This window comes from Berghia stephanieae, chromosome 1 (genome assembly GCF_034508935.2).
Source record: "Berghia stephanieae isolate SIO BIC M18660-M18661 chromosome 1, UCSD_Bste_1.3, whole genome shotgun sequence".
In the NCBI taxonomy this organism is placed as follows: Eukaryota; Metazoa; Mollusca; class Gastropoda; order Nudibranchia; family Aeolidiidae; genus Berghia; species Berghia stephanieae.
This window is the reverse complement of record NC_088360.1, coordinates 80,550,770-80,566,780: the sequence shown is the minus strand read 5'-3', so window position 1 is coordinate 80,566,780 and position 16,011 is coordinate 80,550,770. Positions and strand designations below refer to the sequence as shown.

At 39.3% G+C, this 16,011-nt stretch overlaps 1 long non-coding RNA gene across 1 annotated transcript; it reads right to left on the bottom strand.

Moving 5' to 3' along the window:
• Positions 1-3,852: 3,852 nt before the first annotated feature.
• LOC144958586 (uncharacterized) lies at positions 3,853-14,700 on the bottom strand. Its single transcript, XR_013642472.1, has 5 exons — positions 14,517-14,700; positions 14,116-14,201; positions 5,186-5,259; positions 4,544-4,597; positions 3,853-3,929 (listed from the first exon to the last, which is right to left on the bottom strand). It is a non-coding gene; the product is annotated as an uncharacterized LOC144958586 (long non-coding RNA).
• Positions 14,701-16,011: the final 1,311 nt, after the last annotated feature.

The window sequence follows — 16,011 nt, the reverse complement described above, 5'->3', positions numbered from 1 at the left end:
TTTTCAATTTTAAGATTCACAATTTAAAAAGCTCACAAGAAAAAGAAAAAGGGTTAAAATAGAGAACACGTGTAGCTTCTAAGAGCACACCATCAGCGTACTTAGTTTGAAATGACCTGGACGTCTCATCTAGACACCAGCACAGGATCTCACTTAGAGGAACACAACAGCTAACAAATCGTAATCAAAATAAAACACAGGATTTACAAGAAATGAACAAGGACTTCCGAACAGCAGGTTCAAAGAGGCGAGTCCCCCTCTTTGAGTCTCCTCATTCATATGCATAAAGTCGATTAATGGTGGTGTAAAATCAAAGAATTGTGAGAACCGCTCTCGATCCAGGGATGGTAAACTTAATATATTCTTTTCCAGAATCTTAGATATGAAGGAATTATTTGATACAAGACGGTAATTTTTCAAACTGTCAGGGTCTAAATTTGGTTTCTTAAGAGTTGAAATTGTTGTTTTATAGCAATCATGCAAAGATCCGAAGGACAACGAATCATTAATAATCAAGGTTACATAGTCGATGGTTGAATATAATAGGGCTGCTGAAGCGATTGTGGATGTAGATGTAGGAGTGATGTTGATGTGGTCGTTGTTGCAGTGGTGGTTGGATTATGATTGGTAGTAGGGATGTTAATGTATTGGTTGTTTGTTTTTGTTTAAAGAGTTTTACGGCGCTTGCAACACATTTAGGTTATATCAGCGCCAGGAAAAATGAAGAAAATGGGATAGTAAAAAGTTCTAGAATTACAATTAAAGCACCCAAGAAAAGAAGTAAGGCATAGGGGAACTGGAAACAAATAGGGATCAGATGTGGATTCCAAGAGCTTACCACCAACGTACTTAGTTTGAGATCACCTATAAGTCCTATCCGGACACAAGCACAAAATCCAACAAAGAGGAATACACTCAAATGCTTACATTATACATTCAAAATAACAAATATAATAATACATAACAGAGAGATGATTTACAAGGAAAAAAATATTATCTCCCAAAACAATAACTATGCATTTGATTGTTTCCCTCCCAGCTAGGACACCGGCAAGGGCCAGGACAAAACCAAGTAATCTCATTCCAAGACAAAGGCAGAAAGTATTTTGGAAAACAGATATAAGGTGTACTGTGTATGTACCCCCCCCCCCCCCCCCTTTTGCCCATTATGGAATGTATTGGTTGTAACGAAAAGAAAAGAATCGTGATGGTGATGGGCCGAAGATTCTCAGCCCAGCTACTGCGACTATTACCACAACAACCACTACCACTTCTGCTGCTTCGTTTAGATTCCTCTAGTACATCCCAACTCCTATCTTCACATTGAGCACATTTCGTGGTTTGATTTAATAATTTGATAAAGGCATACGTACGTATGTTAAAATTATTATTTAGGGGCCCTTGTAACACAATTACATCGTTTCAGCGTCAGAAAGAAGGAACAAAATAGGTTGTTTTTCAATTTTAAGATTCACAATTTAAAAAGCTCACAAGAAAAAGATAAGGGTTAAAATAGAGAAGACGTGTAGATTCAAAGAGCACACCATCAGCGTACTTAGTTTGAAATGACCTGGAAGTCTCATCTAGACACCAGCACAGGATCTCACTTAGAGGAACACAACAGCTTACAAATCGTAATCAAAACAAAACAGGTGATTTACAAGAAAAACGTATCTCCTCCAAAAACTAACACTATACATTTGACTGTTTCCCTTACTGCCAAGGACTCCAGAAAGGGTCAGGACAAAACCAAGTAATCCCATTCAAAGACAAAGGCAGAAAGCAACTCATAGAAAGATATAAAACGCAGTATGTGACCACTTTCCCACCGCCCATCCCATTTTGACATCGGACCCCGTTAACTTTCCGCCAGATTTAACAGACCGAGCTATCCAATCACAGCATTAGTGTTTGGGGGAAAAGCATATAATGAAACTATATAAGTGACCCATCATATCGATAAAAATATATTGGAGTGAACCCAAGGCTAAAAAAATATCTAAGAATTCAAATGACCAAAAAATGGCAAAGATTTATTTTTTGTCAGTGTCCGGAAAATATATTTATTGTCCCCTAATAGAACGCATAAAAACCTGGCCTCAGTACTATATTTTTGACAATTTCAGATTGAAATCATCCTAACAAAATACCATTTTGATCTAAATCCAAAAACAAAAAAGCAAAGGGACTAGCTGACCATAGAAAAATATTTTGAAAATAATTCGGAAAAACAATTAGAAAAAAACAATGCAATCCACCTCCCTCTAATTTATGTAGGAGTTTCATGGCGCTTGCGACATAAGTAGCTAATTTAAGCACCAATGATAAGGAAAAGTCGGTCTGAAGATAAAAGCACCAAAGGAAAACCAAGATAAAAGTGACTGATTCAAAATGGAACAGGATTCTTCGAGCAATCCACTGATGTGCCTACTGAAATTACCTAATAGTCGAATAGGCACAAGCGAAAGATCCCGGTATTAAGAACACTCAGATGCTCACAGAGTGAAATAGATTAAGAATTAAAACAGATTATTTGCAATGAAAAAATATCTTTCGAAAAAAAATCTACATTTGAGCATGTCCCTCCCAGCTAAAGTTTCCCGCAAAGCATCTCAATACAGAACAAAGACAAAGAGCAAAATCGGGGATATAAGACGCAGCAAATGTCTGCCCATTTTTGGAGGTTAAGAGGCCCCGATCAATCTATTTGGAAAAAAAGGAAAAATTCCAGCCAAAGCCCCGACAAAACCAATTCGTATTAATCGAGGGCAAAAGCAAGTTCAAATGATAAAGGATTTTTGTTTTTGTTTTTGAAGGTTTTATGGCGCTTGCATCACATTAAGGTCATATTAGCGCCAGTAAAAAAGGAAGAACATGGAATAGTAGAAAGTTCTAGAATTACAATTAAAGCACCCAAGAAAAGGCAAGACAGAAAGCATGTTGAAAAATAGATATAAGGAGATAGAAGACAGTAAGTTCCTCCATGCCCACTATGAGAAGTTAGGAACCTCACCCAGGAGAATAGGGATAAAAGAAGCTATTTGAACTAATGTAGAATCCATCACCCCTGGAAGGCATCTCGTTCATCACTTGTTAAAATTAGGGGAAAAACTCTAATAGAACCAACGTGGACTCAGAAGTAACCAAGAGCAATCTATCCAGGGGTTTAGTCTGATGTTTTGTTTTTGAGGATTTTACGGCGCTTGCAACACATTTAGGTCATATCAGCGCCAGTAAATAGGAAGAAAATGGGATAGTAAAAAGTTCTAGAATTACAATTAAAACACCCAAGAAAAAGTAAGACAAAGGGGAATTGATTCAAATAGGAAACAGATGTAGATTCCAAGAGCACACTATCAGTGTACTTAGTTCGAGATCACTGAAAGTCTCTCCAGACACAAGCACAGGTCCCCACTAAGGGGAATACACTCAAATGTTTTACAAATCATATATAATATAAAGAAAATATAATACAGTGCATAATAGAGAGATGATCTACAAGGGGAAAAAATATAATCTCCCAAAACAAACCTTACATTTGACCGTTTCCCTCCCAGTCAGGGTATCGGGCCAGAGCCAGTACAAAACCAAGTAATCTCATTCCAAGAAAAAGACAGAAACCAAGTTGGAAAACATATTGGGGGATAGAAGACAGTATGTACCTCCCTGCCCACTATGGGAGGTCAGGAACCCCACCCAGAAACCTTGGTCTAGTCTGAGATCACAGGCATGTCCCACCCAGAAAAAGGACAGAAAGAGTGACCCAAAGCCACACACCCGCCCCCCCCCCCCCCCCCCACTCACCACCAACCCCATTAATAAAAATAAAACACACAAAACAAAAACACATGATAAAGAATTATGATTTTATTCATATGTAAACTATTTTTTCCCACATGGCATCCGCAGGCCTGCCAGAAAAACCGTCACTGAAATGAAAAATAATAAAGATTGATTGAAAATATTTATACAAACGCTATAAAATATAAGACTGGAAGTTACCTTTTACATTATTTTTCTCCCTATACGGCAATGACGTAAAGACATTTATTATCCATTATATTTTGATCACTTGTTCCAACTAACTATTAAAGTAGCTGTCAAACACAGCGTTCATTTATATAGAAGGCAAAAATTGGTCCATTTCCAGCCATAAGCCTAATGAAGTTTTTACAATTAATAAAAATGAAAACTGCTCCCGGGAACGGACGCTGATAGAATTTCAAGTACTTTCTGCCAAACCTAAAATATCCAGCAACCAAAAGCACCGAAGCAAATACTCCACATCGATCGACTTAGTAGCATTACAGTGTCGAGATGATAAAGGTGACGCAAAGTATTTTCCTTAAGGTCTCAGAGACCCAGCTACTAATTCAAAGCGGGGTCAGAAATAAATCTCAACTACACCCAGGATCCATCTTGGTCCCTTTGAGTGAAAAGCGAGTGCTCTATCAACAGAGCTATCGGGACACCCCTCAATTACTTAAAACCTGTTATTACTTAACATCTTTCTCCAAATCTAATATATATTATAGACACTTACCAAAACTGCACAGTTTCCGTGTTGTGTTTGAGGTTACTGAAAACGTGCGAGTGGCTGTGGAACAAAAACATCTTAATATTAGCATTCATCATTGTTAAGATTTGCAGGAAAATACAAAATATTTTTTGTCTGCGGCTATGTGGTCTTGTGGTATGGGTTCGAGCCTCGCTCGGCTCATAGTATCCTTGAAAAACGCTCTTTACTCACATTCTCTCACCGTACTCAGGTGTAAAATGAGTACCTGGCCGTGAACGTTGTCTCTGTCGGAAAAAATTGTAATATCGACCAACAGTCGTCAGTGTTGTTCTACATGTTATCTGTTGTTCTTGGCTATGGACACGTTGTAAAGAGCTTTGAGCACGTTTCGTGGATATTGCGCTATAGAAAAGCTCTATTTTTTTTTAATTTGCAGGTGATTGGCCAAACTAAAAATCACAATTCAAGAAAAAAATAATTTTAAAATGAAAAGTACAGTGATGATTGCTGGTAACATCTTTAGAATAATACAAAATTGAAACATTGACTAAATTGACTTTCACGGTGTGCCTGTCAACATTATACGAGTAATTATCATAAGGCAAGGTTATAAATAAACCATTATAATATAGTATTAATTGAAAAATTACACATGAAGAAACATACCAAGTAAGTGACTGTCTAATATCGATGACGAAACCTCACGTTTTGAATGTCTACTTTTCGCCCCTTTGAAGTGTCTGTGAAGCAAATAAAAAAATACATTACAATCTTTTCTTTTCCTGAAAGTTGGGTCTGTTGCCCTATTAACTTCAGGATTCGATATCCACTTTGATATATTATATATTATGGACGCCAATGTTAGCTTGCATCATATCCCCTTATATAAAAGAAAAACATCCACATTAAAGTGGCGAGGAGGTGCGAATACGGAATTCAGTCAGGTACAGTGACCCTTTAGGCAAACCCGACACATGATTTGATAAAGGCATCTCTTGTCCAAAGTCAATTGATCCCAATAGAAAACCACTTCCTCTATCTCACCCAATGTGCAACAGAAAATTGGCGAATATGAATATGGTTGTACATGCGCTTAACATAATGTAAAATCAAACTTTTTAAAATGGAAATTTATAACGCTTAATATTGAGACAAACATTAAATTTAAGATATAGAATAAAATGCACATAAATGATATATTACAATGTATTTTGCTTTATAAAGACTTCAGGTTCTTGTTCAAATTATTAAAGATAAAATTTAAGATTATATGTTGGGTACCATTGTTACCATCTTTAAATGAATAAGGCCTTGTCCTTTTTCAATCTCAATTTTATTTCAGAGATACAGAATATCGAAGAAAGACGATTGCATCATCTGTGAACAAATACATAACAGTGAAACGTAACAATAACTGATATCGTAAGGCTTTTATAATTCTCTATGCCCCCCAAGTCTTTGGATAGTGCTTTCTTGACAAGTAGGGGACAAAGACTGATATTAAATTAGAAAAATGATGATCAGTTGCAATAATATGGTGCTTTCTTCGCAGATAGAGGACAGGGATATAGATTAGACTCGTACTAAATGATTTTCGAGTTTTAAGTAACGTAAAATGAAAGTCATTTAATTCTTGAGCGCCTCTCGGGTAGCTGGTCTGTTTCCTTCAGACCAGGCTTGTTGTATGGCTGGAGGGCCATCAAAGCGCGGGGCAAGCGAGCTGTCCTAGGAGGTGGAGTTCCTTCGGCATCACCGGCTGGAGCAATCGGTTTGTTAGGTTGTTTTGTTGGGACGATAATTTCGTCAGCAGGACCGTTGCTGGGTGGCTCTTCGAGCGGTGGAGCATCGGGCTGTACTGTCTCTGGAGTTGCTTTCTGGCCTGCTGAGTTGGAGACCATCTTGGGTGTTGCAGGCGTTGAATTATTGCTCTTTGCCACTGTTGTGGTGGGTGTAGGCAGTGTGGTTAGAGGGGCCCTGGCAATCACTGGGTGATATAGGCGCAGGAATTTTCTGTTTCTTAGTGTTATTCTGCCCGATCCATCAACTCTGACGACATACTGGTCGAACTGACGGACTTCAATAACGATTCCTGTTTTGTCCCATTTCGTGGGAAATGGCCCCGTTTGATTTTGTATCCTGACGCAGTCTCCAACAGTAAGGGGGGGTAGAATGCGAGTATGGGCAGATAGTCTTTCTGCATCCTTCATGTGCCTGTTTCTTAAGGCATCTTCCCTGTTGGCCAAGGTCTCTTGCCAGGTTTTATGGGGGATATATTTTCCTGGGTGTATCGGAATAAAGTCCCTGATTGGCCTTCCAAACAGGGACGGCTGGTAATAATGGGCAGGGTGGGCAAATACCAGCCTGTTTTTTCAAGTTATATGCTGTATTATCAGGTCAGAAATAATCTAATTTAAATTAGATAATTTCAAAAGTTACTACTTAAACTTGATACTTCGTACTGAAATCAATTTGTGTGTATTTTTGATAGATTGCGAATCACCATGCATCATGTAATGCATAAACCAGACAACGCTCCTGTTCTTTTTTATCACCCCCCCCCCCCCCCCCACCCAACCACTCCACTCCGCCCACATCGTCATCTCATCGTCACGTCGCCTGACGGCGAACTAACTCCGATTTTTGCTGTCTGGCCTCTCTAGTTCTAGGTCGGGCTAATTCAAATGAGCCCACCTTATTAACCAGTGAAAACTAAATAGAGATTTTGGCAAACGAACTTTTTCTTATTTATTGCCTTACTTGTGCTGGTACCATTGATGTAATGACTTTGGGAATGTTCCAGTATTGAATTAAATTTATTAATTTACTAATTTTATATCAATTTAGTATTAATTTGTGTTGTTTTTATATATTTGTTTATCCATTTAAACTTTTCTTTTTTTCTCGTTTTCTTTAGTGCTTCTCAAAACTCATTTATTTAAATTGTTTTCTTATTTTTTTGTTGTTGTTGTTGTTGTTTTGGGGTTGTTTTTTTGTTTTGTTTTTTTAACAAATTAATTTGTTAGTTTTTTTTTTTAATTCTTAAAGTAATTACCGCTGTATTTTTATTGCCAGACAAAATAATTTTGCAAAACAATGTCATTTTCTATTGTATTCCGTCTAATAAAACAAAACACTTTTATTCAAAAGTCACGACTAAATAAATATATAAAATACAACCACCATTTTGGTTTTCTCTGAGAAAAGGAGAGAGTTGAATTCTAACTAAGTTATAGAGGAAATACGGAAGGGTGGGCAGATTCCGTACTTGCCCGTCCTGAAGCTAATACATACATAAGATAGTTCGCGATGAAGAGGCGGGAAGCTCGGGGTTGGTTGGGTAAGGAGTAAAGATAACACGGTCGTTATAGTCTAACGAATGCATGAGGAGAAACTGGTAACATTATTTTGTCTTAATTGTATTGTATGAAGTATTGGCGAAAGCCTAAGATTAAATAAACTTTGTTTTTGTTTGTCTTATTTTGACTATGGAACTGATATTTGTCATAGCAGACCTGCCTACTTGAAATAGGAAAATAAAAATCGTAGTTTTCAGGGCTAATAAAATCGTAGATATTTTAACTACCCTTTAAAAAAATGACCGGAATTTCGTCTCTTTTGATAGATATCAATTTTTTAAAAACGAGAACAAATGATTGGAAACGTAATAATGATGTGATGGTGGTAGTGATAGTGGTAGCGGTGGTGGTAGTAGTAATGATGGTGGTGGTAGTAATGATGATGGTAATATTATTATTGTTATTATTATTATCATTATCATTATTATTATTATTTTATTATTATTATTATTATTATTATTATTATTATTATTATTATTATTATTATTATTATTATTATTATTATTATTATCATTATTATTATTATTATTATCATTATTATTATTTTATTGTCATCATTATTATTATTGTTATTGTTGTTATTATTATTATATTATTATTATTATTATTATTATTATTATTATTATTATTATTATTATTATTATTATTATTATTATTATTGTACGTATTGGTGGTATTACTATTGTTGTATTTTTTTGTGGTTATTAATGGTATCAGTTTATTGTTTGGTTCCATTTACCATTTTTTTTCCACTTTCATGTATGTGGTCATCAAATTCTATGATTTATTGTCGAAAGCCTAAGATTGAATAAACTTTGTAATATCGTATGGTAACCATCATTGTCGACGACATCGTCGTTGTCATCATAATCATCATCATCATCATCATCATCATCATCAGCATCATCATTAACAACAACAACAACAATATTAACAACAAGTACTACAATAGCAATAAAAACAATATCAACATCATAAAATTTCCGTCATCGTCTCCACAACTATCATTCTAACCAACAGCACCACCAAAACCACTACCATAATTACATCCTCCTCCACCACCACCACCACCGCTACCACTATTCCAACCACTACCACCACCGGCACAATCATTCTAATCATCAAGACAGCAGTGAAATGCAATTTGAGCTCTGAATGAAACTCGAGTCGTATCGCTGTTGTTGCTTCTCGATTAAAACTTTAAGGTCACTACATACTACTGAAAACCAGTCATGTAACAGAAATATTAATCTCGCCGTTGATGGATTAAAGCAAATCTTTAATTTTTCGAGTGAACGAAATGGACTTGTATTGTCAAGGTGTTGTCGCATTATGTCTCGTCGCTTTATTTTTTAGTTGTATTCTCTTTCGTGATTCATTTTTGATTACGTTTGGAATAATTAAAATCTACTGGTATTGTCATTTCATTTTGAATGTGATTATTTGTGGTTGAAATATTATTTTTTAAAAGTGAAAAATAATAATTATTTAAAAAAAATTAATTAAAAAATAAATAAATAAATAAATAAATTTTTAAAAAATAAAAAGATAAGTAAAAAAAAATTTAAAAAAAATAAAAAAAATAATTAAAAATAAATTTTAAAAAAAAAAAATATATATATATATATATATATATATATATATATATATATATATATATATATATATATATATATATATATATATATATATATATATATATATATATATATATGGCCGAATCATCTTTGCCCCACCACTGTAAATAGGCTAGAACCGCCACTGCTTCCAAATATGCACATCGCAGGGGATAGCCGAGTGTCCCTGTCTGGCGTGTTACGATACTGAAGGATGGCGCATTGGAAGGAGTCGGTGTCAAGGTTCCCGTCACGACCGGTGTTGTCCATGATCATTCGTTTGATGGTCTTGACACCAATCTCTGCCCTGCTGTTGCTGTGGGGGAATGCCACTGAGGAGAGACGGTGTTGGACCCCCCAGTTGCGCAGGAACGTTGTGGCTGTAGAGGTGAATTCTGGGCCACCGTCAGATGAGAGTTCATCACTGATGCCGTAAGTAGTGAAAGTGCGTCTTAGGCTGGTAATGAGGCCTGTGGATCCACCATGTGCTCTTTCCACGATGGGCCAATTGCTATAGCTGTCGACAATAACTAAGTAGTTATGTCCTGCATATTGGAAAAAGTCTGCACAGATACACTGGAAGGGGTATTGGGGTTGCATTGGCGGGGTAGGGGGAGCACTTGGTTGAGTTGGGGCTATGCGGTTGCAAGACTGGCACTTCGTTCGCATTTCACTTATTGCAGCGGTCATCCCAGGCCAGAAAAATGAGGCGTCAGCGCGGGAGAACATTTGGGACACACCTTGATGAGCTGAGTGGAGGGCTCGAAGGGCTTTGTCGCGCAGACTAGGAGGAATAATTATGCGGTCATTGTACAAAGCCACACCGTCGAAACTTGTAAGTTTGTCTCTGAATTGAAAGTAAGGTCTAAGTTCTGTTGGCAAATTGTCTTTTGCATCAGGGAACCCATTTTCTATCAGGTCAATTAATTCAACCATTGAGTGGTCACTGCTGGTGGCAACACGAACATCGTTCCAAGTTATTGAGCTGATACCTCCAATGGGTATTTCTTCATCTGCGTGTAAATTGGGGTTTGCAGGTTGTGCTCTGATGGCCATGAGGAAGTCATGAGGCAGAGTAGGGAGGCTGAGGTCAGTGAAGATGTGGGTTGCATCGTCGGGTAGATGGAGGTGTTCGGCTTCGCCCACTGGTTTGCGTGAGATGGTGTCTGCAGCAACATGATGGACACCAGGGATATGAGTAATCTGGAACCGATATTTCAGTGTCTTTTCTTTTAAGTTCCTGAGTCGTGGGTTTGGGATGGCATCCAAGTTCCTGTCACTGAACACCTTAAGGAGGGGTTTGTGATCAACTGCGATAATCAGGTTGGGACAGCCTAGCACGAAATGACGAGTTTTGTTGAGGGCATCTACCACAGCCAGGGCCTCTCCTTCAATCGGGGCGTATCTTGCCTCTGCTGGTGATGTAAAGCGGCTGCCCACTAATGTCACTTTCCACCCTGTTCGGCAGCAGAATGGTTTGTTTGATGCGCATGTGCAATGCTTTTGTAGTAGCCAGAATCCAATGCCATCTTTGCTGAAATCAGTGGCCAGACATGTCGGTTTGTTTTTGTCAAATATTTCCACGCCTCTCTGAATTTCTTGGACGATGATGGACTTAGTTTCTTCAAACAGCTTGTCTAGATCTTCAGTCCACACGAATGGTGTCTTGGGTTGAAGCAGTGTGCGGAATGGTTGCATTCGTTCTGCTGACGCAAAGGCATATGCGACCTGGTTTACAAGGCCAAACCAGCTTCTCACGTCGGTGATTGTGCGGGGTTTGAGAAATTTCTGAATTGCTTCTAAGACTTGTGGGCATGGACGAACAGTTGTTGGCGTAATTTCAAACCCTGCGAACTGGACTGTTTCTTTTGCAAAGGAGAACTTTGATGGGTTAAGAATGACCCCATTCCTGCCACATGTATCCAGGAACTTGGCTGTTTGGAAGAAACTGTCTTCTATGGATTGGGACCACATGATAGTGTCATCAATTACTTTTGTCTTGTTGCCGATGTCACTTATAATCTCGTCGAATCGTCTTGTGTAGGCATCGCCAGATGAAATGTACCCTTGAGGGCACACGCGATATCTGTATCGGCCCCAAGGGGTTATGAAGGTAGTCAGGTGTCTGTCCTCGGGGTCTAGTGCTATGCTGTGATAGCCATTCCAAGCATCGAAAGTACTCTTTCTCGTGTTGTGTGGAACCATGCGGGCCTGGTGGAATGGCGACTGAGTGTGGTGCGTCTCTCTAGTGGCATAGCGATTAAGGGCTTGGAAGTCCACGGTTCGGCGAGGTTTTCCCCGATTTCTTAGCGCAGACAACCATCCGATGACACCATGACACTGGGGTCCCGATTGGAACTGGTTCCAGTAGGCCAAGTTGATTGTCCTGATCAAGGCCAGCCTTAACCTGTTCCTGCCAGTAGATGGGTACTGGGATAGGGGTGTGGTGTGCAACAGGCGTGGCCTCATCGTCGATAAGGAGTCTCATTGGGGGTCCAGACATCATTGGTAGCCCTTGGTGCTCGCAGACATTGAAAGTGCTACTTTTGTAGTAGTCTAAGAGCCATTGTTCAAGCTTTTCTCTGTTTTCTTCTATGCCTGGGAAGGGCAGGATTGTTGGGAGGGGTGGTGGTTTCTGGCGAGGGGGACAATCGCAAGGGTCTTTGTCAGCAGTATTATTAGATTCACTATGTAGGACAGATTGGATGGTCTTCATAGAGTCTGTTATTATGGCTGATTCTATTGAAGGGAATGAGTGGTGTATGATACCAAGGTCTTTGCAGGCTTCCATGGATAAGAAAAATTTGTCAGTTGCTTGCGAGATGTAAACAATTTGACGCGTTGTTTTCCGTTGCATGGAATGTGTGAAGCCTGTTATTCGAAGGGCTAGGGCACCCACGATCTCGATGGGGTTTTGATTTGCAGCTCTCATCTTCATTGAAGTAGGAGTGAGGTGGGCAGTGGTTAAACCTAGCTGTGTAAGGAGTGAGGTTCCAGCAAGACATGATTGGCAGCCGGTGTCTGCAATGGCCAGGGCTTTTGCCGTATTGGTTGGGTTGCACAGGGTGGAATCGATTCCAAGGTCGTTAGCATCTGACGGGAGGGCTTGGATCTCAATTTGGACTGTCGGCTGTTGTGCAGATGGGCGCTTTTCCCATGACTCGCGTGCAGAATTGTACACATGATGGTCAAGACGATCAATCGAGCATAGTGCTTCAAACACAGCTGTTGCAGAGTTGCCTTGCCTTTTCTGTTTTGGTTTTCTGCAGACATTTTCAAAGTGGTGCGGAATGTCGCAATTGGTGCATATATGACCGTATGCAGGGCAATGGTTGACTCTGTCTTGTTTCTTAGTGCCACGTCCATCTCTACCACAATAGCCGCATTTCCTTTCAGGGGGTCGGTTTTGCCCAATGAGGCGTTTTCTTTCCATTTGTCTATACGTGCTACTTGCTGCGTTGACTGATGTAGGGGTGAGCGTTAGAGGAAGGGGGTTAATCCTGCCAGCCGAGCGCTTCCCGCTTTCCTTAGCCTCGATAAAACGGATGGTGTTGTCGAGTGACATGTCTTGGTCAGCCTGTCCCAGCACATCAAGGCGAATGTCGTCGTCTGCTAAGCCGATTATCAAAGTGTCCCGAATCATCTGATCACTGTATGAGACATTGACTCCACATGTGCACTTCAAATCGTACTGACAGACACTAGCTTGACCTTTGATGCGTGCGGCAAAGGTCCGGGCTGGTTCATCTCTGTCTTGTCGCATCTGCTGGAGTTGTAACCTAGCCACCATGACGTTTTCTTGGCGGATTGCGAGTTTTTTAATATTATCGAGGAGAGTATTTTCATCACATGACGTGAGGTTAGTGAAACTCCTTGATAAGTCTCTACGGAGGGCCTCGTCGCAGCATTCAAGGAGTTGAAAAATGATGTCCTGGCCGCTAAGTCGCGTGGCGAGCTTATATTCCGACCACCTCTGCTTGAAGTATGTCCATTCCTCGCTTGTTCCTGACACAGAGATGATCGGTCGCTTGACTTTTTCAGCTTTAACCCCTGTGGCCGTTGGCGCTGTTGCAGGGGATGTAGTCGGATGAGCAGTCCTCTCGTGGATGTCGAGGAGTCTGAGCAGGACGTCTGAAGGGATGTTTGATGTCCATGATTCTAGACAGCCTGGGCAGGACATCTTATTGCGGTGATCTCCGCGAGATCTCTAGCGTCCGTCATACTTTTAGTTTCTTCGATATAAATGAATAAGGCCTTGTCCTTTTTCAATCTCAATTTTATTTCAGAGATACAGAATATCGAAGAAAGACGATTGCATCATCTGTGAACAAATACATAACAGTGAAACGTAACAATAACTGATATCGTAAGGCTTTTATAATTCTCTAATCTTTGTTTTCAACTATCACAGTTATTGGTCACAAAAGAATGAAGAATGCAAGTTTATGACAGTTACCGTGTTGGAAATTATTTACACATGGGAACATATGCCAAAAACAAGGGAATCACCTAAAAACAGGGCTAAATTAACTGATTAAAAGGTGATTCTATTAACACGTGAAGATACTGACTAATTACCAATCTGCATTTACTTATCTATGACATGCCCTTGTATGCACATTACCTATCATATGCCTCCATGACGATAAATCCTCCCCCTCCATTTGTCCTCATAACGATTTGCATTTACGTTCATCAATATAACCAGTGCTGCAGAGAATAAAAAAACAATACACTGATCCTTGATCCAGAGGAATTTTGAATATCAATTAAGTTATATAAATAATTTACATACATGAAAATGAAGATGAAAGATGTATACATATGTGAAAAAGCATCCATTACCTACAGATAAAACAAATATATGAAACAGTTGAAAGCCTCCTTACCATCAAACATTAAAGGACGACATACAGAGCTTGACTTCAGTACGATGACAATTGCTACAATAAAGGAGATAGAAATCAATTTTAGGCTACTACATGAATTGTCAATTGCAGTTTAAGTACAAGCATAACTACTTACTAAAGTCCTTAAGCTCTACGCGAAGTATAAACGTCAACTTCTCCAACCAACTCTTTCCTGTGCCATCCTCTCGATTCTCTCCTTGTGGTTCCATGTCCCTTGATCTCCTCCATTTGAACAGCTATTTCTTGGTCGTCCCGTAGTCAGCCTTGGACAATAGTATATCCATACAGGTCAGCATGGTGACAACTAAAAATTGTACAAAATATATAAAATATTAAAACATTGACCGCTTGATTTACGAGATGTATCTGTCAAATGAGATTAATATTGATTTCGGGAGGACTTCCGAAGTTTCAGAGCACGCCTGAATAGGGGACTTATTATGAGAGGGAGACCCCCCCCCCCCCACCTCCCCCTTTTTTTTTCTTATCGGGGAAATCCCCGAATTAAAAGTCCATAATGGCTAAAAGATGAAGTAAAATACTAAAAGAACTGTGCAACTACGGAAGTCCTCCCTAAATCTGATTAACACTTACCAAGTAGCTGCTCCAAGTTAATGATGAAATCTCACTGATTTGAATGATTGATTTCCATCTTTTAAAATGTCTGAGTAATTTATTAGAATATTTTAAAAAGCAATCTCTTTAGCTGGTCAGGCTGTGCTCCCTTTTGGGTCGGGAGCAGTGATCCCGTTTTATATCCCGCCAGCCACGGTCCCGTGCCACTTCCGCATTACCAGTCCGCTCCGTGTCAACCTTTAAGGAAAACACCCACATTAACGTGGCGGGGAGGTGCGACTACGGGTTTCCACCATGTCGTGTCAGTGACGCTCAAGGCAAACCTGACCCATGGCATCTTTAGCAGACTACCCGGATTCGATGAAGGCATCATTTGACCAATGCCAAATGGTGCCAAGATCGAACCACTCCCTCCTTCCCGCCCAATGTGCAACAGAAAAATGGCAGATTGAATTAAAAACGAGAATGTAAAAATTAACCTTTTCAACTGGAAATTTATAACAATTCTAAGACAAACAGAAGATAAAGTAAGATGCACTTGCTTAAGACAAGCTCATACAAATGCATATTGATTTGAGATGACGAAATGTCAATTTAAATGCATAACGCTTAGTTAAATTGCACATTGGGCACAATGCTACCATCTTTGCTTTTGATCATCAACTGAATCACAAAAAAAAAATAAATAATGTAAAGCTTTAGTCCATCACGACCTCTAAAGCTGGAATTGCTGAAATGCAATTTTCTCTTGTCAGTCATCACACCTGAGGAACATAAGTCAACACATTCTGCTACAGAGTAGACCTAGATAGAAGACAAGACCAAGATCCCCAAAGAAACCTCTAGTTCGTGCACCACAGGAGGGGGTGTAGACAGGAAATCGGACAAATGTTCACTTGAAATAAGACATCAAAGATGTCCATAGGTTCGAAACATATGCATTGTTGTAGTGCATTTTTAAGCATTCGCCATGCTCATTCCGCTTCATCAAGCTACAAGGGGGTCGCCCACCACCGATGTAGCTGTTGGTGATT